General features: G+C 41.5%; 1 protein-coding gene across 3 annotated transcripts in view; it reads right to left on the bottom strand.

Annotated features, from left to right (window-relative positions):
* LOC102572691 (BEN domain-containing protein 5) overlaps positions 1-26,927 on the bottom strand; it is a 1,452,508-nt gene that overhangs the window by 1,331,575 nt on the left and 94,006 nt on the right. The window lies entirely within an intron of this gene.

A 26,927-nucleotide genomic window follows, 5' to 3' on the forward strand; every position in this document is an offset into this window, starting at 1 on the left:
CCACAGTACAGTTTTTAAAAGTCATTCAAAGAAGCTCAAAATTTAATTAAACAAAACATTAGATCAATTAAGACTAAACAGTAGTATGAAATATTAAGGTAAAACATGTATTAGTGTGACATTTGCATTTTTATGAAGTATGAATCACAAAGAAATAAAAAATACTGCTAAATTTCAGTTAGAGCCCTTTTTAAAATCTTGTTTCCATGGCAATGCTGAGAGTAAGTTTCACAGAATGCAAGATACGGATTTTTTAGTTTAAAAAACAGTTTAAATAAGAAATAGCAACATCATGGCCTCTTTTCAATTTTCTAATATGCCTGAGAGGCTCAGAAAATAAGTCACCAAGACATCAGTGCCAGAGAGAATGCAGAAGATGGGCCTCTTGTTATTTTTCCAGTTTGTCATTTGCTGCTAAAGAGGCACATTCACCAACAAACCTCTCCCATAAACACACTAAATGTGAAACAAACAATCATCTCTTTGCAGTCGATAATCCTAGCACTGCTGATTCAATTAGGACAGTTTTTAATAACACCAGCTCTCATTACAGAGATCAGTTGAAATTCCACTACAAAAGCTACGTCTGACACAAGTAGGCAAGTGATTCTCCTTTTGCATTCCAGATCTAAGAAAAGTTGCTCAAGTCTCTAATGAGTAATCAGGGATTGAGGTTTCTAGGCTACAAAAATCCTGTTGTGGCAAAAAAGGCAGAAACCTAACACCCAAATCAATACTGTATTACTCTCTCCACAGGCAAGAGCTGCTGGGTCAGGAAAATCATGAAAAATTCATAGCGGAGGTGGTCAAGTCATCCATAAGATAGAGAAAATAATGCTATATCTAAAGATCCCCTGAGCAATCGAAGACGCTTTATAGATTTCACCGTGGATAAGTGCTAGTTTGTTTCATCTATGTACTTTAATACGGTTCCTATCTTATTTCTGACAGTAAATAAGGATGTTTTGGTCTATATTTACTGTCTTTCTCATTTACTTTATTAATTTCTCACCTACTCCACTGCTACTGGAGCCACCCACAAGACAATTCTAAGTCACTGCATTTAGCAAAAAAATGGGGGTACCTCTTTATGGAGGAGTCATTAAAGCCCTTCCCAAGTAGAGAATCCTCAGCATGGGTGGGTATAATTCTGAGTGCCAGGAAGTTATCAAACCCCTGCTCTCTTCTGTGACATCACTCCTCCGTGAGGATAAAGGAAAAAGCCCTGTCTCACTTGTGAACTCATGCATAACAAAGGAAGATGTAGTCTTCCTTCACTGAAGGATAATGGGAAGAAAATAGGTGTTGAAAGGACCAGGCTTGGGAAAAGCGAAAAAACCCAAAAATTTCAGCATTATTAATTCAAGAGCTTATATCCCCTCTGCTTGCTACAAAATCAGATTTATATCAGATTTATACTTAACAAAGCAATAGAAAAAAAGTAAAAAAAAAAAAGTGGAATAACAAGGATAGTCATAAGACACAGTAAAGAAACAAAAAGAAACAGCTCTAACAAAAGCGGATGACAGGAATCCAATTACCAGATAAGAACACATAAGGTTCTACAAAGAGTCTCCATGAACTCTACAAAGGGCATTCCCCAACAATGCCCTCAAACCAGAAGTTGTCCAAGATCCTTATCCAAACAGGGGGCAGACAGTCTCTGATACAAGACAAGGCCTTTATGGAGAAGGAAGATGCAGACCTAGATGTTAGGGGTGTGCAAAGCAGGCTGTATTCAATTCGGATTCAGATTCAGCCTGAGTAGGGGGACAGCGATTCGATTTGTTGATTCGGATCACTGCGCCAATTCAATTTGGCCAAATCCGAATCTGAAGATTCAATTCTGATTCAAAGAATTAGCGATTCGGCCAAAGACACAGCTTTAAATGTTTTTTCTACATACCTCAAGGTACCAGGCATTGCTCGTGAACGCTGAGATGGTGGGGTAGATGGGGCGTCCCACAGGAGCTGGGGGGGGGGGGGGCGCATGCTCAGTGACAGACCCAGAAGTGGATCAGAAGTATTTCCAGTCCACTTTTGGGTCTGCTGCCAAGCACATGGGGGACCCTTCCCCGTGCCCCCTCCCCAGCTCAGCGATTGGTCTTGGGGGACCCCGGGTATCCCCCCAGGCCCAGGAGGCACCAGTTGCCAAGCCGGGGGAGGGGTCCGCCACTGAGAATGCTGGGGACCCCCCTGCACTCCCATAGGACACTCCATTCACCCCACCATCTCAGCATTCACAAGCCACCTGGTACAAAAACATAAAAAGTTGTGTCTATGTCCGAATCATCGAATCTCTCCAAATCGAATTGGAGGCTTTCAATTCAATTCAGAGAGATGAATGGGTCTCCTAATTCGATTTGGATTCAGAGATTCGGCCACCAAATCAGGCCTAACTTCCACCTAATCTAATCAGTGACCGAAGCTTCGCACAGCCCTACTAGATGTGTCTTGTTGAAATGAGACAAATAATGTCGATAGGATCTTTAGTCATTGTGGCTTTAGGCAAATCAGACAAATCAGAGATGGGAAGCTTTGTGTCCATTCACTATCCAATGCAACTTACTCCAAATGCCAGGTCCAGGAACATGTATCTGCACAGAGCTGCATTCAGTGAACACAGAGCTGGAAGCATGCAGTGGCAAGGAGCTAGGGGTGTGTAGTGTTGCAGAAGTCTGGCTGGGCAGTGGCATGAACCCAGGGGTATGTGGCTGCACAGAGCTCCATTCAGGCAGCAGCACAGAACTAGAGCTAGGGGCATGCAGGGGGGCATACATGGATATTACTATGAGTACCAGAGCCTCCAGCTCTGAACTGCTGCCTGAACATGACCCCTGGCTCTGTGCCGTTGCCTGGAAGTGCATATCTCTGGCTAGCCTGCAGTGCCAGGAGCATGTGGCAGCGCAGAGCCAAGGGTGTGCGCTTCCAGTAACCCACCAGTCTACTGGTAGGCCAGATGTAATGGTTCTGCAGGCTGGGCAGGCCACATGTTTGACACCCCTGCCCTATACAATGCTCAAGTGCCTTGTTCACCCACTAGTTGTGGTTTTCCACTGACTAACATTTGGGGATTTCACTTGCATTGTGTGCACACCAGAATGATTCTATTTCACCCAGACACCTATTCGGCAATAGTGCAGCCTACCCAACATGCTCAGTAGGGAATGCAGGACAAGGGGCCAAAGTGCCAAACACTGCAGTTACACAACTGCTATACATGACACTTAAGTGCATAAAGGTGAAATAGGATTTAGCCTTGTGTGTTTATTTTACGGGAGGGGTAAGAATATTTGGGGGCGATATCTTTTATCAGACTGTATAGTTGGGAGAGATTTTACACAAATTTTCAGGAACAAGGTACCTCCCACTCTCATTTGAGCTTGAGTTCATTTGATGCACTACTTAATTCATTTCCTTGTCATGTAAAAACTTGGGGCAGGGACCAACTCTTTGTGCTGTACTTGTGCAGCACCTAACACAGTAGTTCTCTGGGGCTGTTAAGCACTGTCAGGATCTGCACCATCTTTATATATTCTATGGGATTCAGTTATCACTTACAATCTTAGTAGAGCTTACTGAATACCATTTAGAAAAATCACATAAAAATAAGGTCTATTTCTCTATTTCTAAATTTATTTTCATCCTATTTTGCCAGGTTTCTAGATAATAATCATTGATTTCATTTCTTTCTCCAGTTTCACTATGGTGTTATACAGACAACCGAACAAGCATTAGGAATTTTCAAGATTTGGCTGTAAAAAGGAGGAAGACCTTAATTTCTAAGCCACACAGACCTTTCAGCTGTTATACTTGTAGTATGTGGAAACATCTGCTACAACTGGTCGTTACCAACTGCAGACACATTTAGCTTATGGTCTGACGCACAAAATCCCTCCTCACAATCAGGCAATATCAATATTTGCGCCAAGGAGTTTTTCAACTATTTGCTAAAGGAAAAAGTTACTTCTTGCAATATAATAATTGCTCAGGCTTGCTGGCAAATGAGATTCTGAAAGTATTTCCATTTAAAATTCTCAATGACCTTCCCTGTAGAGTTGGACAGGATGTAGCTACATCTGATTAGGAGTATGAGATTGTTCAGGTTTTGCTTTAACTGAAACCATTACGCTGGAATGCATTATGGGGTAAACATAAGATTGTTATTACATCAAGATACAACATACGATTTCATGTGGAAGGAAATGCTACTGGACATCATAAAATACTCTACCATTTATTTTAATGTAGTAAAATATTAATACTTAGCATATATATATTATGTTTATCTTCAAAGCAGCAAACAAATATTAACTAAGAAGCAGTCCTTCCCTTGTGAGATGGGTGAGTATTATTATCCCTATTTTATTGATGCTGAGACTGAAAAATTAAATAAATTGATTGTCCAAGGTAAAAGAGACTGCATCATGATTTAGATCTCACAAGGTGATGATTAACAAATGCACTTAACCATGTTGCTTTTTAGTTACTGTGCCAGTAAAAAGCAAATCTAACATGACAAAAATATAAAACGCAATTTGAGGACATGTGCCATTCTCCAATGTACCACCCTGGCATTAGTGTCGCATTTTGAGCATTCCCGCAATACCTGAAGCAGAGTTTGTCATAATGGGTTTCAAAGTGTGTTCCACAGAATCCTGGGGTTCCATGAGAGGTCATCCGGGCTTCGGCACCAAGTTTCAAGGTAACGGTAGAGCAGGCCAGGAGGCGTTGTGCCATCATTGCTGGGCTAGGTCACGAACTCTGTGTCAGTTTTTAGGGCAAGGGGAGGGGTTTCTTAGCAGAACCAGTGATATGAAAAGGATCTGTAACTAGGAAGTTTGAAAATCACTGATATAGGAGATAAAGGATCCATAAATACACATCTTTGTTCTTTGATGTTTCTGTCATTTTTCCCTAGGATGATTTGGGTTAAGACATCCATCATATTTGCCATTTCTGAGAAAACAGCAATTACTGACAGATGTTCTCCTTGGTAGATGACTGAAGACAAGGATCGCAACGAGAAGGACAGTGTCCCTCAAGGGCCTTGTAGAATTTCTACATGTCTGACTATGTACAAGCATTCAATCCTATTACAGAATCCTAAGGAGTTCAAATAATAACTTCTCAAAAGATTTAGGGAGCAAATAGTTCACTATAAATACAGCTCTGGAGAGCTGAGCTTTACAAAGAAATAGAAAGAATCTGTCCCGACTATTTTCTCACTTTGGGATTATAGAAGAACTAGCATATACCACAGTTGTGTTACAGTCATATATTGTTCCATACTGGAAGTATTGGAAGGAGCCCTGAAAGCCTAAAGTTGTACTTGAAAGTATACTAGAGAATGCACAGATGCTGGTATAAGTAAATATAAGGCTCAAGAAAAGTGTAATTTGATTTTGAAATGTTAAGTATATTCAAATCCCACTAAAATCAAGAGGAGTTGAGGGTGCTGCTAGTTCATACGGTGCTGCTCTTTAATGCCTGTAATGTTGTCAGGGCAGATACCAATGACCAGAAAAGGTTATCTAAAAATGAATGCAGAGGTGATATCAACCACAAGAGAAACGTATTGTCATGATGAGGTATGAAAAACTCCTGTATACTTGAGTTAGTTACCTGGCAAAATCATGAAAAGTAAAGTATATCACCAACGTATTGCTGGATGAAATTGAGTGGTCAACCAATTTTATCAATAAATTGTATTGGTATAGTGAATTACAATATTCTGAGTCTCTTTACTCTGATTCAGAGAATACATTGCTTGCACTATATATTGAGTTAATTGACTTTTTTCCCCAAATATATTTTCCAAGTACAGCACCATACAAGATAGTATGTAAAAATAGCAAGGCAGATTTTCCTAATAATTAAGTGAGGGTGTTGGGAGTCAGAACCACTTAGTTCTATTCTCAGTTCTTCCTGAAATTCACTGCATGATTTTGAATTAAATAATTTTAGCTCTCTGTGCTGCTCTGGACTAACCCAGCTGCAAATGAGTATAAATTAGTTTACCAGACTTCACAGGGCTGTTTTAAGACTCAGTTATTAAATGTTATGAAGCAGATAGGGATCATTGGATGGGATGAGACAGCTAACGGTAGAGTTAAGGTAATTTTGCATCCCAGTTTTCTAGAAAAGTCCTGATTTGTCATGAGATGTCCCAATGCTCAATAATGTATTTTGAGACACTGCAGGATGCAATTTTATCTTTGCTTAATAAAGGGAAATCATAGCATTTTGATAACTACAGTATATTCACTGAAATCCTAGAATTAGATCTGTGTTCATCTAGAAAAAGCAGTCAAGTAGAGAAAATGCTTCAGTGTGATGAAACCAGAGTGGAGTAAAGAGAAATGACCATATAACTATCAAACCATTCCTTTGTTCAAAGTAAATGTCAACATTTGTTCAGTATTTCCTGGTAAACTAATTTAGAACAGTAAGTTAAAATGTTCTACTGTGAAAAATATGACTACATGGCTCTTGAGTAAAAAGAGAGTAGTTTTGATACTAGCATATATTTATTAAAAAACCATTAAGGTTTTTTTTCTATGATTATTTCACAACCCTAAGAAAAGTGTAATTTGATTTTGAAATGTCAAACAGAAGTGCTGTGAAGAAGCCTGTGCAATAACAAAAGTCCAACGCAGGCTGTTACATGAACTTCCTCATAAAATTATTAAAAGTTAAAAATAGGAAAAATGAATCAGTCCAAATAAATCGGTCTACTGATACTTAGCACCGACTGAGTTGATATAAGGTCTGATAAACAAGAGGAATAAGAAAACCAATAGACAAAACAGGTGTGCCAAACATTAGGCCTTATTGTTGAACTAATTAAGGAGAGGATAAGCAATTCCATCATCACCCCTTTCTGGTGTCTGAATTTGGCACTGACTCTGGGGTCAGGTGGACTAAAAGGAAGGCAAGGAAGGGAAGGAGTGAGCTTTGCCATCATCAGTGCCATTATTTTTGGAATCTGAGGATCAACTTGACACCATCGTGCTTTTCTTGTTCTAATTCTAAGATGTACTGACCAGTAGGTCTGTGCAAAGCAGTGAGTATTTGTTTTGTATTCAGATTCGAACGATTCAGAGGGACAGTGATTCAATTCAGGCATTCGAATCACTGTCCCAATTCGATTCGGCTGATTCAGATCTGGAGATTCAGCGCCAATTTGGAGATTCGGCCATAGACTATACAGGCAGCAGCCCTCCACAACGCTGGACATGGCTGCCTCCAGCTTGTAAGTCTGTTGTGGTGGGCGGAGGGGGGAGGGAAGGGCCATGAGGGGGCAGATCAACGCCCCCACAGTGAGGGAGGGATTGAGGCTGGGACAAGCTCCCCAGCCGTGGCAGAGGAGTGCAGGACTTGGGGAGGGGGGCTCCCACCACTACGTGCCACTGTGTGCTGCTGCTCTGGGAGCTGCTTGTCTAGTGGCTCTTCTACCAAATCTCCAAACCTTTCTGAATCAATTTGGAGGCATCTGAATTGATTCGGACCTTTTAATGGGTCTCCGAATTTTATATGGATTTGGAGTTTTGGCTGCCAAATCGGGCCAAATCTCCTCCGAACTGATCAGCTACCAAAGCTCAACAGAGCCCTACTGACCAGACCTAACCAGACCAGACCAGAGAAGGACCCAGATGGCATCACTACCTTGACTGGCAAAGCTAAACCCAAATAACAACTGGCTTGTGAGACTTCAGTTGTTATTGTCACCCCATTCTTCTGTTGTCTTTTTCCTTTCTCACCTTTTATCTTCTGTTTCTTGCTTGCTTTTTGCCCTCTGTTCAATTTGTTTATCTCTTTCAACTCTGCCATACAGGTATGACCAGAAAAGATAAAAGCAATGTCTTAGCCCCATACAGATACAAGTATGTACGGTCTGACAAACCTGGGCTGGTAAAACCACATGCTGAGTTTGTTTTTCTCTATCATTGCTGTTGTTCTCTCTCAGTTTTTGTGTATGTTGTATTGTCTTCTCTTTAAGGAAGAAGAATCTGACTTCAACAGCAGTAACAATAACTCAAGACTGTCTCAATTAACCTATCTTCTTTTCCCCAGCAAGATTAGCTATTGCTCTCTTTAATATCACATAAGGCTGGATCCAGACATGCAGGCACACGCAGTTTGTGGCACCACAAACCTCTTTGCAGCACCACAAACCGCACACGTTGCATGTTAAACTGTGTGTGGCACTGCTAATTTGCAGCGCTGGGGAAAAATTTGCTACTGGGATTTCCCACTAGCAAAAAAAAAACCCAAACCCTGAAAAAAGGTGGTACACAGCAAGCCAAAGTGCCATGCACCAGGACAAATGCCTATTCCCCAATTTCTGCATGCTGTGGAGCCCCTGCACTGAGGCACCCTGCGCCCCAGCCAGGCACACTCCAGCTGGCAGGGGCACAGTGTGCCTCAGGAAGGTAGCAGTGTGCCTCAAGAGCAGGCAACCCTGGACTGGCACTCTCCTGTCACTGTGTGCCTCAGTGCAGGGGCTCCACTGAACCACTGTCTCAAGGCACATTGCACCCCAGCCAGGCATGAAGCAGTGTGCCTTAAGATGGTGAAGCATCCAGCCCAGGACTGCCTCCTCCCCTGGCTCTATGTGCTCCCATACAGGGGCTCCACAGTGCACCACCACAGTACATGGAGATGGGGGAGCAGGCAGCCCAGGACTGCCTGCTTCCCTCTCTCCACGTGTCATTCCCCTGCTTGCTGGGGCATAGGGTGCCTCAGCGCAGTGGGGGTGTGCTGGCTAACCCTGCACTGAAGTACCCTGGGCCCCGGCCAGCCCTCCTCCCCCCTTTCCTGAAGCACATGGAGCAGCGAAACTACGTTTGTCTGTTGGGTTGGCAGGGCTGAAACCTGCCTGCACCAGCCTTGATCAGCTGTTGGAGACAGTCTAGCAGCCTCTCAAGAAGCTGCTAAACCACCCTTCTCCCCGGTCCTGCTCCCCCAGCTCGGGGGCTGTCAGCAGGGGAGGGAAAGGGTGAGAGAAGCATGGAGCTGCTGGTTGCTTTGCCTAGCTAGAGCTGGAGAGGGGGAGTAGAATGGCGCCCCTCACCTCATGGGCCTGGCTGGGGTAGTTTGGGAGGACCCACAAAGCAAGGGGGCTCTGTTCAACCCCACCCCACTTCCAGCTCCAGCCAAGCAAAGCAAAGCAGCTGGCAGTTCCATGCTGCTCCCTCCCACTTCCTCCCCCACTGACAGCCCAAGGGGCAGGGCTGGGCTGGTGCTTGCCACTGCAAGCACCAGCCCAGCCTTGCCAAGTGTGAAAAACTAACCTGGAGGGAACACTAGTTCCCCAAAGCGTCCTGCTTTAGAGCACCTTCTTCTATTACCTGATTTGACCAGAGTTCATTTTTCATTCTAGTGGCCATTTTAAAGGTGCCCTGTAGCTGTGCACATGTGTTAGGTCATGGCTGTAGAGCTCTTCCAGGGGCCCAATTGCATGAAAAATGTAACATGTATAACCACCCTGAGCCTGCTCTGATGATGACTGGAGCCTAGCAGAAGAGCAAGTATGTCTCTAAATGGTCCCAGAAAGACAATTACAGCTGTTAAAGCCAGTATTTCAGGCTAGCATAAAAAACAAATAAGCCTGTAAAGCTCGTAAAGCTTGTAAAGCCCTGGTGTCTCAATCTGAATGATGCATTGGGCTGAAGTTTTCATTTTTCATAATGCTACAAACTTGAATTCTGATTTATTATGAATGTGAGCTAGCTCATGGAAATGGACCTTAACTGCGACTATTTAAGAGCCTCACCTAGCAGCTCCTGTCTTCCTTGCTCAGGTCACAGCTCTTTGACTTGAACAGAAGAAATACACTTTAAATATTTGCAAGACTACCATACATCTTGATTTTCTTATTTTAACTTGCAAGCATTTATTATTTACAAGCAGTAACATGGTTATTTGTGTAGACTTTTTTTTTTCTTGTACTCCACAATTCATCGTAGCATACGCTCCCAAGTTTGTTTGGTTTTTTTCCTATTATGGTATACAGAAGCATACTAATATAAGACTTGTTTTGCAAAAAATTGGTTAGAAAATGGTGATTTAACTACATAAGCACGCTAAATCAATTTAATCTTCTGCAAAGATAAGAGCCGTCCCTACTAAAAAATTTAACATTTATGCCAAGGATAAACACTGGTTATATACATGATCTTCAAAAGCAACTAAATAGGTATTTCCCATTCGTTTTTTCCATGTAAATAATATCTTTCAATAAAATACTTTCTAGTTTCAGCTAAAAACATTTTACAATATGTGAGGTCCTGCAAAATATTTTTAAAAAATAAATAGCTGTATCTGTTACTCTGCTGTAATACTGGGAATTAATTTAATATAGCACTTCTAACAACATCCATACTCTCATAATACTCTAACTTCACAATAATACAAAAATGCATCTTTTTGGCAAATTGTGAAGGTTTGTACATAAAAAAGAATGCATTTTAATGCTGAAAACTTGACATTCTATCACCGCACTTTTCTTTAAAAAAAATTCAATCCTTTCTTTGACTTATTTTTGGCTTACACAACAGGGTGCCAAACATTTATGACAGCTTACAATAGAAAAACAATATTGCTTTTAGTTAACAATGTTAGCTATGAATATATATTGACAGTATTTTCACTGTAGATTTGCTGCCAACATAATACAAAGCAAATAGCATTCAATATGTTGAAACACTCAGGGGAATTAAAGAGTTTCAAAAACAAATTTATGGCATTAGGTGCTGAATGCTAAATTTAATGAAAATGCAAATTCAGAAGTATCTCCAGCACATACTTCATGCAAAGGAATACAGTTTGGCAAAGTGATAAAATTAAGATTGTTTAAGTCAGGAGAAAATTATGTTAAAATGTCTCTGCTTGTTTGGCATTTTGTAAAGCCAGGTTTAACATGAAGATAACATTTTTCTCCCTAAACTTTTGCTGTCTTGCTTCTTGTAAGCATTTCTGCCATGGACAAAGATGATCTAGACACCCCAATACATAGGTCTTTATTTACAAAGATTTTCTAATTCCACTACTAAATATACGCAATCAGAATATCACTGCTCTCTGGAGCGCAACAAAAATAAAGATTTTGTTTCCAAAACTGTATCCTAATAATAAACTACGGAGCAAGAAATGTGATGAATTCACAGAAATGACTGCAGAAGTTTTAGCAGGCATAGAGTCATTAAAATATCTCATATGCATTTTATATACATCTCATATACCAACACACACATACTTCTCAATAGATGATACATTGACAGTACATTAAATTACATGAAATTAAAAGCTTTCAGCTTTTTGCATAAACAAATTAAAACAATTCAACAATAACCACTCCATCAAGCTGGAAAAAATATTCAGACTTTATACCTGTCAAATTGAATTTATTATAAATTCAGAGACAATCCTGATATTTATTACCACTCAAATACCCTAAGTAGTCTACATTTTTTAATTAGCATATCTTGCAAGTTAAAACATTATTGGGTCATTTTAAAAAGTGCTTATTTAATGAATACTCATGTAATCAAGCAGCATTTAAAAATCTACCTATGAAAGATAACCTGCAAGAATAGAAAAGAACAACACTCTTAGCCTATTTTGGTTTGGTTTTTTTGATTGCTTTCTGATACATGGCTTTGGCTTGATCTGACTGGTAAAATTATTATTATATACAGTTTTTACTCTTTTTTATGTTAATGAACACAACTTCTTTAATCCTGTTGTCCTAGAGAACTCTATGAGGATCCATTCCAGTTCTTTAGTTGCCCAATGAGTTCTCCTATAAAAGATATGATGTATCTTATATTTTGGGTAAACAGCAATACAGATAATGTGCTTTAATTGTTACTTTTTTAGAAAAGTATGTTCTTAGCAGAGTACAATTTATATTTAAAACTTAAATTGGAAGATTAGCCTGGACCACAATTATCAAACTTCCTGGAACTTGTGAATTTCACATTTAATAGGAAGCTAGGTAGAATATGCTTATTCGGATAAATTCTTCCCTCATATGCACCTTAACAGGAGCATTAAATGCGCACCTGCCAAATAAGATCCAAAATGACATAGATGTATCCTCTTAAATAGTTATGGTGAAAGAACTCTGACTCTACAATCAGAGCCACGAAGTTAGTTAGTTAGTGGTCACGAAGCTCTAGGATTTGCTAAGCCTATTAATTTGCAAACATATACTCTTGTACATCAGGTACGATATGGATCTCTGTATTATAAGTATCAAACATGTTATTTTCCAGTAGCCAGGAAGAAAAGCTTATGGAGATGGAGTAAATATAATTTAGTTGTTAATATTCACTCTGACTCTCTCCTCATGATTAAGCCTTTCCACTGACTGCCAAAAATGATATTTTTAATTTTTTCAGTGTGCACTTAGAAAGGATTTCCTAGTAACCTACACAGCATTTCACTGAAACCAGACAACAGAAATCAATATACATCTCTGTAGGACAATTTAACCAAACATTTATGTTTATATTTTTCATTTGTATTTATGCATGAGAAATTCCTGGCAACAAGAAATTCTCTTGTATACATAAAATCTCTTTTTTATATGCTGATCTTTATAATAGTGATAAATAGCTAGCTTGAATGCATAAAAAAATTATTATTCATGTACTAATTGTGCAATAAAGGCAGGCAAGATGCATGAAAAATAATAACCTGCCGACACAAGTTATCTCTACACAAAATTTTGTTTAGCCCTTCTGCCTATATAGAAAAACAGGACCTACAGGGAACAACTATCATATCCTGATCCTCGCTACTCCAAAACCTGTGGAATTACCATTCCACATGCCTTCCAGAAAGGTTATTCTGTTTAAACAAGCTACTTAAGGTATTTCTAAATCCACTTAAGTTATTCAACCTGAATACCATTTTTGTGGGGTGGACCAAGACTTAGAAGTCTGGGGAATGCATGTTTTCCTGAAAATCTAATGATGTGTCTGTGGTCTGTGATGCACAGTGTCATGCTTGGATTATTCCTTTATAGAAAAGCTCAGAGCAAGAACAGAATATGGGAAGAAATACAGTGCAGCAGACCCACATTCTACTCTCACTTTTTACTCCCATTGACTATAACACAATCAAATATATAAAAATATATACAAAATATATACAAAAATCTGCCAAAATTTTAAAAGAATACTTTCCTCCATTTTAGCATAAAACATGATTTATGTTTAGTTCAATGGTTATTAAACATGTCAGATTAATAGTTACTGGGAAGTGATTCTGACCATATGAACTTTCAGAAGACAATGGATGAAGCTTTCTCTTTAAAAAAATCTAAATTAAAAATGTATATCACACCAACTAGAAAAGAAAACAGATCAGACTATAGAAGATGTATAATAGTCATCTTAATAAATGGAAACATACAGTCAGATTTGCCTTTTCATACCTACAGAAAGTAAGGGCTAAGTCTTATATCACATTATGTATCTAAGCCTAGGGACAGAAGTTACACATAAACCAGTTTAAGTGATTGGAAACTGGTTTAAACCTCTAACTGAACAGAAGTTCAGTGCACATAAACCACTTTCAAAGTGGCCAAAACTAGGTTAACGTAAACGTGGTTGAATATAGTATCAGGCTCAACTGATTTAGGTTAAACCAGTTTATGGAAATTCTGTCCCAGATCCCTTCCCAATTCAAGTTAACTTACAGCCCCCCCCCCCCCCAGCATCCCAGGGTGCTTTGCAGCCCTGGGCTGAGCTGTGCTGTCTGCTCCAACAGAGCAAGACTGGCCCCATCCCCAGCTGTCACAGAGCTGCGGCTCTAAAGCCTCAGCTCCCAAGCCTGTGTCCTGCTTGGGTCTATCAGCACAGTGCGACAGGGGGCAGGGGAATGGACGCCCAGGCCCCCCTAATCCCCAGCTGTACAGCAGGGGGAGAAAAAGGCCCCTATGGTGTGGGCTTTTTGCTCTCCCCCTTCCAGCCCAACAAGCTGGCAGAGATCACCTCAGCCCCACACTCTCCCCAGCTTCCACCTTCTGAAGTGGAGGAATGTATCCCTCCCCAGTCCAGTTTGGCACTCATTCCCCCAAGCTAGGGTCTGGGGAGGGGGGGAAGCCCCCAGCCAGGAGCTTCTTGCCTGCCCCCCTGTGGCTCTGAGCAGGTTGGGATCAGCTCAGACTCACCCCCACCACAGCCATGCAGTCATCCACCATCGAGGGTGGGGGAGGCAGGATGGAAACCTAACCCCCAGCTGAGGTATGCCCAGTGTAGCAGGGGAAAGCCCCCACTGAGGGCTTTATGCCCCCACTTCAGCTCAAGCCAGCCTGGAATCACCTCACTCCCACCCCTTCCCCAACCCTCTCTCTCAAGGGTAGAGGGTGAGTGCATTCCCCCCTCAAATACCCCCCATCGGAGACCGATGGCTGGGGAAGGGGTCGGCTCCGGTAAGAGTAGCCTGGCTGGAGCTGGAGGGGTGGAGACCCCTGGTCGGTACTTCCCCACCCACAAAGACCCCAGCTGCCAATCAGGCCTCGGTTGCTGGTTCAGCAGCGTAAGGCAGTCTGGCCATGAGGGATGGTGTACTTGAATGCCCCTGGGCTCCTGGCCTGAGCCAGTGCAGGCTTCTGCCTGTCTTGGCCACCCAAACACTGAACATTATTTCAGTTTCTTACTGGTTCAATCTAGACAGTTTAGGAAAAACTGAAAGTTGAATCTATTTTGCCTCCGGTTTTTTGAACCTCTGTACTTAACCTAAATGGCATGTATGCAGCTACATAATCATGGGTTTTGGTACTATGCATACCTTTATATTCTGCTTTGTTCCATGGCAAAACAGAATTACCCTGCAAACATACCAGCTGGAAGCAAAATAGGATAGAAGGCGCATCCCAGCTATTTGTTCAAGAGCTCAGTGGTTATGTTAGCTGAACAGAAAGTGAGAGACCCAAGTTCTGGGCTCACTACTTACTGTGAGGGAGCTTAAACCTACATCTCCTGTCTCCCAGCAAAGTGGTCTTGAAGCTGGCCTACTGCACCTTGCTTTTAATATTCATTGGATAAAATGATGGAAAGCAACAAGGAAGTCTCTGCCCTACTGGGAGCAAAGACCTGGAATAGACAGCACGTATCCTTTTAAAGACAGCATCCATGTCACTGAGTTTCATACCATCTGCCTTTCTCTCTTCCTTCTGGCTACAAGTATCTCCATCTCTTGGCTGAAAACTGTAACTGGCCTTAGGATAATAAAATAGAATAGGGTGTAGTCCAAAGTCTCTGATGTGAAGCAGACAAGTCCTGTGGTAAAATAAGGATCTGTCCTCATTAATCCAGTTGCTCTGTCAGGACCTAAATATACTTGGATACACATGCTAAATAGACAAAAAAGGCCTACTATTTTTTATTTAGTATATCCAAGATATTTTCTCTCTGGAATTCATCTTCCAAATAGATATCATAACCTTCTCTTATTGTCACTTCATTTGAAAGGTGGCCTGGAGAAAGGAGACCGATTAACAGAAGTAATAATCCCACTAAGTACTAAAGTATCTTGTTTACAGAAGACAAATATCTTTGGAAAGATTATATATATTGCTTACTCAAAGCTAATAAAAGTTCCATAAAGATTATCCTTTCAATAGGAACATAAACCATATAAAACAATGTAGGCTACATTTAGCAGAAACAAATGCAAGTATATCAGCTCTATAGTGTGCAAGTTTCACTTTATATACTTCCATTAGTAAAAAAACAGTAGTAAAATTCTCATTCCCATTTGAAAACATTTTAGTTTTAGGTCTCTGTGTTATAATCCTTATTTAGACTAGCATGTTATTTACTAAAAAGATGCCCAAATACAATGATTTGATATTGGAATGTTCATCTCAGAACAACCAGAGCATTGTAAGGTGAAATAATTGTCAAGTCAATCTCCAGCTTAGTCTTTATTGCACAAATAAATTGAACTCTGCTCTAGCTCTTTGACATGTAATTCTGATACTAATGGGTTCAAATCCACTTCTTTTTGCTCTACCTGCTAACAGGAAGCTTTATGTAATAGCATGCCAGAAATCTACCAGTTACTGGCTAATGTTTCCCTTAAATAAAAAGTCACTGCCTGTAATAGTATCAACAGCTGTCATCAGTTTACAATAATGAGCTACAGTTCATCACGGTAACTCTAGTATGAAAATTAGAAGCTTTTATGTAGCTCCTCAATCTGCAAGGAAATTATATGAAACATCATCAGCATTGGTGTGACAGCAGACATTTTCTATCTAAAGATAACAAACCATATCCTCAGCTGGTGTAAACCGGTATATCTTGATTGAAGTCAATGAAACCATGCTAATTAAAATCAGTTTTGGATCTTGTCCTATGTATTAAAACTTAGCACTTCCATACTAAGGTTCACTCTATGGAATCTAATGTTATTTTCTTTAACTTGTCAAAAGGGAAAAATGGTTCAATCCCTCTTTATATAGCATTTCCCGACTGTAAGCTAGGAGGGTGTGAGTTAACATATATTAGCTATTCTGCAGTAATTGCAGCAATTGCCCATGTGCATATTGATATCCTACAATAAGCATGAGGTAACTTGCATACCTCTCAATGCGGTGAGCAACCCCATGCCCATAGAGTAGGAAGAGTGTGCATACACGCAGCTACCATAGAGCAGCAGACACGCTATGAATCCTAAATCCCTGCCCTCATTTAGCTCATACTAGGCCCTAAAATGAAACCCTAATAACTAAAACAAACAATAAAGAATGTTTATGGTGATCCTCGACTGACGATCTCAATGAACAAACACTTGGCACTTAACCTGAAATTTCCAAGACCTCTCCAATGCTGGGAGGCTAATATAATAGCTAATAAGCAGCACTAGTACAACGTATTTATGAGCTCCAAAGTAACTTTTGAGATTCTTACAATGTGCAGAATCATAATTGATTCATTACTGGTATTCTGATAGGAAAGCGGTTATCAACCTTTTGCCACCGTAGGCTGTTGCTTGCGACCCTTCCTGTCATGGGCTGTGCCCCCACACTCACTGACAACCAAATCTGCAGAGGCTGTGACAGGAATAGATAGACAAGGCAAGTGCTAGGACCCTGGGGTTGCCTCTTCTGCTGTAGCAGAGAAAATAAACTGAAGATGGCAGCCCATAGGACCCTAGGGACACCACTTCTACCACTGTGGCTGGCACGTGCTCCTGATTCCCTAAGCTGCTGTAGGCCAGGTCCAGTCTCTTCATAGATGGTAGGTTGTCAATCCTTGCTATAATACCTAGAGGCCACCACAAGAGCCAAGGCCTCATTGTGCTAGATACTGTGCAAACGTAAAATAAAAAACAGTCCCTGGCCCTGAATTAGCTTTTAAGTCTACAAGACAAACAAAGGCTGGGGAAAGGTAATTTTTATGCTCTTTCTAATATAATATGTCCTTTAATTTAAGGCACACCCAAATTTTCTGATTTTCAGTTGAAGAAGGAAGTAAAGCATCACACAAAAATAAATATGGCTTGTAACTTTTTTTAACTCAAATTTAACATGCAGTCCATTTTTAAAAGATATGTTGTTGTTTTTTTAATGTACCATATTCAAAAGAGTGTGTGTGTGCTTGTGTATTACTGTCACACCTAGAAGTGCACTGGGCTAGAAATGGGGGGGAAATGTTCCCCGCACCTAGGAGCTTACAGTTTAAGACTGGGTACAAAAAAAGAGGTACCAGATAGATACATATAGATTTGGTAGTATAAAGAAATGATGAAACAATATTGATCAGCAACACGGGCAGGAGTCTCAGTATAATAGAAAACTAACACATCAAGTTTTTCACAGGCATTACAAAAAAGGAGAGTTTTAAGGAGAGTTCTGAAGAATAATACTGAGTTTTAAGTCCATAAAGAGTGGGAGCACAGGAACAAAAACAATCAGGCCAGGTGCAGACATTACATAAACTGCTATAAGTGACCCAATACTGATCTATATCCCAAACAGAACAAAAGTTTGGGGCACATGGACTGGTTTAAAAATGGTGGATCCTGGTCTAAGACAATGAGGTATCAGACTTTATCGGTTTATGTTAGACTAATCTATCGAACTTCTATATCAGATCCCCTATCAATTCATTTTAGGTGACTAACCTGATGCATCCCAGGCACCCTTACAGCCCTCCCCATGAGCCTCACCTCACAGGGAGATGTGCTAGCTCTCATCAGGTGCTTGGCTGCTCCTGGCTGTCACAGACCCAAGCCAGCACAGACACAGGCAGACAGCAGAGAGAGTGGGAAAAAAGGCTCATGCCAGGCAGCAGGCACAGGAGCGCTCAGAGCTCAGCCCTGGCAGCAACCGAGGGGCCTGATCCTTCCTTCTACAGAGCACCTAGGCCACCCCTGATTGGTTGCCAGGCACATGCCCCCAACCCTCTGCCATCACTGCAGACCCTCCCTGGGCAATCTCTGGGCTGGGAAGCATTTGGGAGCATCCCCACCCTGGCAGGCAGCCTTTGTGCCCTCGCCCCACGAAAGGGAGAACTTGCTTTGAGCCCCACCTCCCCTCCCCCCACAAAAGGGAGAACTTGTGTTCTGTTTGCTCCCAAACGAACACAGTGAAATTAGAGAAACCCACATCAGTTTGTCTGAATCTGCCTCAGGCTTTTTGAACGTCTGGACCTAGCCTTATACTCCAGTGCGGCAATTGTTTTAGAACGTGATGTGCGATATCAGTATATTATGCCACAATGTACCAGATCAACATAATGTTTTTGTAACAAATTCCTGATGCTGTAACACATCAGTTTGCTCCAAAAGACAAGTAGCAACTCTACACAAATTCTGATTTGAGTTACATCCATGTAAATCTTAAGGAACTCCATTGTAAATCCAGAACATACACATAATTTTTCAGGTGTACCGAAAGCAGAATTTAGCTTATGATTTCCTGTTTGAAAATACATGATGCTTAACCTGAATTCACTTCAATCCAAAGGTGCTCAGCTATGCTTAGACATATCTGAGCCAAACAAGCCACAAAAAAGAAAGATGTTAATTCTTTGGTAAGCCAGTCTATGAAGAGTTGCTGCACATAAGAAAAAATGGATAGGTGCTGCAGATACATTACTTGTCTTCTTCCCAAACAAAACTTCTGATTGCTTCACCATTCACCCCTCTTTCTGGTGCTGTCTTCAAGTTTGAGAGTAGGACCTGGGCACAGGGTTTTGAAATGTTACTTTAAAAAAATATTTAACAATTGCCCAACTTTAGTTGCCACATTTAAAGGTTTTTCTTCCAATATTTTATTTTTGGACTGAGAACACTTAGAAGCATGGTTCTTTTACACTTCTCTGTCTGATCTCCAAACAGATCTATCATATGTGGAGAGTCCAATAATCTCAGTCAATAAATCCTTTAAAATGTCCTCCCGTGCATAACCAAGGAAACTCTTCCTTGCATTAGACCAGTCATGTATTTGCTGAGCTGCCCAATAAACCCCCATCATAAATTCCTAAAAGCTAAATTGCTATTATAAATTCAATTGCCATCTGAGCCCATTAGAGAAGAGGTATACTTTTCCTGCAACACAAAGAGCAGCTTTTTTAGCTGCAGGTCCCTCCTGCACATTGTGTTTCCATACTCAAAAAATTCAGAGGGCATGGACACACTTAGAGGTGTTTAAATAGAGTTTAAACCTGAAGCAGACAGACATCCCAGGCTATTAAACCAGTTTAATCCACCTGGAATGGTTCAAAAGTGTATCTGAAGAATTAAGTACTATTTTGAACTTAATTCAAAAAGCATTCTGTGACACAGGTCTGGTCAAACCCCAGTAGTATCCTATACTGCCACAGGCAACAAGTAGGGGGGAACTAAACATGGAGTACTTGAAAAGTATATGCTACCTGACACCACAAATAAAAACGTGTAGGGGGGACATGTGCCGCCCCCAATTGGCCCTCACTGGCCAGAGAGTGGGGGGCAATGGGCAGTGCCCCCCTGAGAATGTGGGGACACTGAAAGAAGCACCAGTGGCACTTCTAGGTTTGCCGCACCCCAGTCAGCAATCGACTGCTGAGCCCCCCTCCCCTGGTCGGCAATCAGCAGCTAGTGCCCCCCGCCAGGATCAGGAGGCACGGGTCGCCCATGCATACTGCATTGTTCTCTCCCTCCTCAACTGCAACCACTCATCCTCTCTGCCCTGGGAATCAAACAGTATGCATTTAAGCACCTCCCCTACCCTCAAGTCAGGCAAGCACATTGCAGACTTTGGTCATTTGCAGGCTATTGACATTTGTTGAACTCATGTTTAGAAAATAAGAAAAAGCAGATAAGTGACACTGGCATTCCCAAAGTCTGGGTGCAAGCACTCCCCCTGCCCTCATCTATTGCAAGGTGTGCTGGGCTAAGTGCTTACTCCCACCTCTGGTGTTGGAGCTGCTGCACTTCACACAATTATGAACTAGCTCCCAATCAAGGAAATTTTGGAATGTTACGTGTGTCCACACCCTCACATTGATATTTTGGTTTCATTATATCCAATATAGATGAATAGTGGTCTCAAGAAACACAAATTTAATCAGAGTTTATTTTCTTTCATTTTTCAAGTGAATTGAGAAGGGCTCCACTAAGCATTCTGTGAAATACAGTTCTGTTCTGTAGAGTCTTACTCTGTGCTTATGACAGTAGTAATTCAACACTTCCATGACTGCATTACGAAAAGTATCTGGCAACTTAACACTCTCCCCTGTCTCAAGAGAAGTATGTGAAATGGTGTGACCACCTATGGGTAATATTGCAATATTCCTGTTTTAAATGTGTTTATACTGTTATGATGTTACACACCTCAGTTTGCCATAAAGCTAGTACACAGGGAAATAATGGGTTTAAAAGACAGCAAGAAATCTGCCTACATGTGGCACAGACAAGACAGACCTCTAGCAACAACAGACGTGTCAAGAAATGTGGGATTCCTGATGACACTCAGGAGAGGCTCCAGGGAAGCTGAATGAGATGAACATGAAAACAGACAGAGCAAGGGGAATACCGTATTTATTCAATTCTAAGATGAGGGTCTAGTACTGTTCCCTCCCCCCCCCCCAACCATTCAGGCTCCAGTCCCTCCCTGGGGTTGGAGAATACCTGCAGCTGCTGCCTACCCCACTTCCCTCCCCTTCTGCCTCTGAACTCCCACATCTCCCCGCAAGCCATGCAGCCTCTGCTCCCCCACCTGCCCCTCCCCTCCCTCCCTTACCCTTGCTCTGTGCTGGCAGGCTCCATGCACACCATAACCTGGAGGATTGAGTACAGCCCCAGCCTGTAGCAGTGGCATGCAGCCCACACGACTGCTATGGGGGCTGGGTTGGGGCTCTGCTCAGTGCCCCAGGCTTCAGTATGGACAGAGCCTGCCAGCACAGAGCAAGGGTAAGGGGGGTGTGGCAGAACAGAGACTGGTGAGAAGGGGGGAGGGAAGAGCAGAGGCTGGGGGGAAAAGGGGTAGAAGGGAAGGGCAGGAGGAGGAGCAGAGGTGGTAGGGGAAGGGAAGGTTCAGGGGTGCAAGGGGGGCAAGCAGGGGGCAGAGGTGGCAGAGGGGCAGGCATGAGCAGGAGGAAAACTGCTTGGCCTCCCTACACCATCTTGCCCCCCCACCCTGCAACATTTGATACTGCTGACCATGAGATACTGCCTTCTCATCCAAAAAAGATGGTGGGGTCTAGAAGACAGAATAAGGGGTAGGCACCAATGGTTAGCTCTTACTTGACATAAACCAAGACTATGAGCACAAGGATAATTATAGCAGTGAAGCTAGAATACCCCTCCTATGCTTACCTCATGCTAACTTGTTTGTGTACCCATGGGCTATGCGAGTTTTAGATCCACACTCAGCCATGACTCTCCGTTATGCTTAGCCTTGAATATTAACAAATTAAATGACTGTATACTTGCCTTTGACTAGCTTCTGTTTATTAACTTGAACAGAAACAGAAAGATGATACTAGGTCCACCCAGTGTTTCTAGAGATTGCCTAGAAACAATGTTCTTAAGGTAGATTTCTGCAGTGTCAGCTGGACAACTGCAAATTTGAAGGGGAATAGGAAGATTCCTTTCTTGAAAGAGGCATTGTCTGTATCAGTCAGGAATGCTACCAATAAAATTACAGAATTATAAAATTCCTCCCTTTTTGTGAGAAGAGAAGAAAGGAAGGATTTAGGTTTGATTCACAAGTCCTGAGTACAACTACATTAAGGCATCCAGGCCATCTTCCTGAACAAATGTACTGAACTCTAGGAATGCATGTGAGCTGCTGATCAATGAGTATAGGTAGAGTGGACCCATGTTATTTCAGAGAGATTCTTGAACATGTACAATCTTCTCACCAAAGTAGGATGATAGCTCTTCATGCGTAGTTCTGATGCAGGCTGTAAGCACTCAGGATTGATGAAGTGCCTTCCCATCAAGGATATCTCCTTAGGGTGGGATTTGGCAGTTTCCACGGAGGCTGATGGCAAGCTTCTCTTGGTCTGCAATACAGTCTCAGCATAGGCTTTCAAGAATTCATTATATTTCATCTCTTATAGAAAATTATCCCCATGTAACAGAATAGACGACAGCCCTTGGAAGTAGTTTTCCCCTGCTTTGCTTCGCCTATGCTTAGAAAGCGAGCTGGAGTACCAGCTACAGAGAGCTGCCAAGAAGAGTAGTCGTCACCTCAGCAACCCAGTGCCCATTGAAAATACCAGTCCCTGGTGGCTGGAGGTCACGTTGCAGTTTTACCTTTTCATAGTAACTACACTTACACCGCATCCACATGAGTATGGATGTTTGTTTGCCTGGGGACAAGAAGCAGCGGCACACTTTGGGCCGCTGCTAGTTGTCAACAGGGAATGTCTGTGCTATGCGCTCGCTGGCACCTGGCAGGTTCCCCTGGGTGGGGTAGGGGAGGCGGGGGCCAGCATTGGGCTGGCTCCAGCAGCCTTACCTGGGGTCCTGGTGGTTTCCTAGGGCTGCAGCAGTGGTGACCCTGTTACTTGGAGCCTGGCTGACAGCTGGAGCATGGCTCCAGCCAGCCAGGCTCCAGTTTTGGAGAGCACGCACTTTCCCCACATGCACTGCCCCATTGTTTGTTTTTTGGCTTTTTGGCATGGGTGTTTTTGACCCCGGGATCTCCCAGGGTCTAAAAACACCCCTGCACTGCTACCTTGCAGTGCAGAAAACAGCTAAATGCGCAGTATGTGGACCCGCAGATGTGTCTGTGGGGCCACATACCACACGGCCGCACTCATCTAGATGTGGCCTTAGTGTCCTTCAGCGTACACTGAAAGGAACAGTTATTTGTTGCATGAAGTCTATGATACCAAAAACCATGGAATTAATTCATTTATGGTTTGTTTTTATGTTTGGGGGCTTTAATAAACTTCATGCCACATCTCTTGAGCTGAGACGCATATGCTGACTGTGTTGTATCACAATGACTCCAAATGAAGAATATATAAAAATCATTTATTTGAGAAACTTGAAAAGATGTACGATTAATTCATTTAACATCAATCATTCTTTCTATAACTTGAATTATACAATACTACACTCCAGTTGTAAGTAATTTTCCGTAATAAAAAAGTGAGGTGACACCAAATTTGTATGGAACTAAACATGGAGTACTTGAAAAGTATACGCTACCTGACACCACAAATAAAAAAGTTCTTAAAGGAAACAAAACTAAGTGTCACATCACTGACACCATGATCATCTTAAACAGCATTGATTTTGTTTATGGCATTCATAATGCATTTTTGACATTCTGAGTGACAGGTGCCACCATAATAGGAAATTAAACACACCTGGCTATTTAGTTTCCCTTATCCAAAAAAATAGTGTTCAATCTGAAATATAAAGTATGTTTGCAGTAATTATAAAATACTGACAATTATAATGTTCTTACAGACACCTGGAATAAAGCCTATAAATTTAACACTATCTTGGAAAGAAAGAACATTTCATTAGGGTAGCAGTTGTTTCATTTGAAAGATAGCAAGAGTGAATAGTATATACATCTAGTATCCCATCTATATTCATTACTTTTTAAAGGATGATACATGTCATGGCAGGTTGGGATAATTTTATGGAGATGCAGACTGTTCTGCACTTACAAAGGCTTCACATGTACCTTCAATCTATTCTAAGCACAACAAAAGTATTGATCCAAAATAAAATTATGTGTACTTGAAAGGCTTCCAACTTGGTAGAATCATCATTTATAAATCTAATTTTATACATGACCAATATGTACAAGATTCCAAGATGGCAAAATTACTTTCTTTCAAGACTAGCAGTATGTTCAATTGATTTTCCTTTTTAAAAATGTTGAGAGGAACACACAATCTATATTACATGTCATGACTTTGTTCTTGATTTAATTAGCATTTCATACGACTGTCCCAGTAAATAAATAACTGCTTCAGCTACTGCAGGTATCACGATCTCACCCTACGTAGTTGTGACTTATGACAAAATTATGTCAAACCTCAACATAGGGAGCAGCTAAACTACTAAGAAAGTTCACAAAAGTTAAGTTTGCAGACATCTTTCAAGTAATCCGATTCATTTTTAGATATATGTGTCACATAATTTCAACCCTTGCCTTAACAAAAGAAATATGCCTATATGGTCTCGCATTATAATCCATTCAGTACTCACATGGTATACAGTCAAAGGACTGTGTATTATTTCCATATATTTTAAATGTCTATTCCAGGTTCTAAGTACCACTTAGAATGGGTTCTTATTTCATCAAAATAAGAACCCACTATGATTATTTTAGCTCTATCAGCTCCGATTGACAAGCTAGAATATAATAATCTGTTTGCACAGCCACAACATAAGATGCAAGAGCAACCCCATTTTTTCTTTTGGATGCATCAGATATAAGGCATCTCACAATTTCTTATTTGATATGAGGACTCTGCTAGAGGGTGTTACATAGATTTATTCTCTCACATCTGCTCAACATGCAGGAAGCCTTTAGGAAAGTTAATGAGACAATAAGGTTTGTGGTGCTTCCAAGAGCTGAATAGGAAACCTCTGTGGCACAGAGTATGCTAAACCATGGTGTTGCAATTCTTCAGACAGTGTTCTTCAAACCTAAGTCACTCCTGCACGGTTTCTATGCCTGAAGGGCAATGAGTTGATGGAGGTGGTGACATTTTTCTGGTGAGACAAAAGACTAGAATCCTTACTGAATACAGTCATAGATAATACTATGGATACTGTTGGTAAGAGAAGGAAAGTTAACTTCTGTATCCTGACCAAATTCCTACTCAGATCATCACAATATGCCTACTTGAACTTCCCTGACAGTTTTAGGCATGATAGTCTTCATTTCCAGCTGTAAACAGCTATATAACATCACTGCATTCTGTCAGATATCCACAATTTTCAAACCCAGAGGTGTCTGTAGTTCAGAGATTCATAAAAATATTTATGCATCTACAATAACTGTGGTTCTTCAAGATATACTGTTCATACATGTTCAACTCTAGCAGAACATGTACCCCATGTACTCAAGGTTAGATACTTGTGATCAGCTTTGTTCATTAACATTACAACCCTATCTTTTGTTTTTTCGAGCCCCTCTCTTAAGAGCATGATGGGCACAGTAGAAGCAACTGTCAGTTTGCTCACCAATACAGAATCCAGGTGTTATGAAATTTAATACTAATGGGAAAAAGGACAATTCATGCAATACATATGACAACATATTTCAAGAAGCCACAATTATTGTAAGATTAGTACCTGCTTTTTTGCTTTAAGTCTTTGTGCATATGTATTCCACTTGTGATGACTCACCTGATGTGTGGAGGCAAGTGTTCAGAGGTTATCTAGGTAATGAATGTAAGAGAGTTCTGCCAAACCAGGCATTAGATCTAGAGGCTACTACAACAGAACAGTGTTTTGTAAAGGTATGCACCAATCCCCAGTTAGTTGCCCACATATTTCAGTCCTGCGAGCACTTCTGAAAGCTGCTCCAGAAGCTGCCTACAATCTTTGGCTTGATCAGAAGGTTCTAAACTAGCAAACTGGTAACACGCCTTACAACGATATGGGACCCACACTGATAGTATCTGGAACAATGTGGTTTGACTTTCTACAAAGCTCAAGAACAATTTTGTAGAGTCCTTGAATGTTTATTGGGTTAGAATGAGAGGGCTCCAAGTACATGAAAGGCTGGATTAAGGCTTAGGAATGAAAATTGGTAACTGTACCACATATTATGTGCAAGTTGGCAACTACTGTGGGAATAAATTTTGGATAGACCCTGAGCGTGATCTTTGAGGAAGATAAATTAGGGACCTATTGAAATAATGATTTCATTGAAATTGTGAAATCCAGCATTGCCCATGAAATCGGGAAATGCCTGAGAAATCCACAGGAAAAAAAACTGACTGGGTGAGTCTACATGTTCATTAATGTGCTATAGTTACTGCACATAAGTTTAGTACCTGGATAACCAAATACTAAATCAACGCACAGTAACTCACACTACTGCACAGTAGCACTGACGCATGGGTTTTTTCATACCCTAACTGCATAGTAGCTTAATACTACTGTGCGGTAGCATATTAGTACAGGTTTTGCCCGGCACACTACTGCACAGTGTTATTAGGCTATTGTTCAGTTAGTGTCTCGTATAGACACACCCACTGAAAGTAAAATGTTGACTCCCCAGAGGAAGCCAGCAGTCCTCATGGCACTGCAGCCCAGCCACGCAGCCTGTTGTAGGGGAAAGGGGGCGGGGGGGGCTTCAGGCAAAAAGGGGAGTCCAAGATGAATGGCACCTCCTCCCTTCACTGCTGACTGGCTGAGGCGGCTTCCTGCCATGTAGCCCTGCCTCTCTCCACAAACTGGCAGCAAGGGGCAGGCTGCATGACAGACAG

Source organism: Alligator mississippiensis, chromosome 5, assembly GCF_030867095.1.
Source record: "Alligator mississippiensis isolate rAllMis1 chromosome 5, rAllMis1, whole genome shotgun sequence".
In the NCBI taxonomy this organism is placed as follows: Eukaryota; Metazoa; Chordata; order Crocodylia; family Alligatoridae; genus Alligator; species Alligator mississippiensis.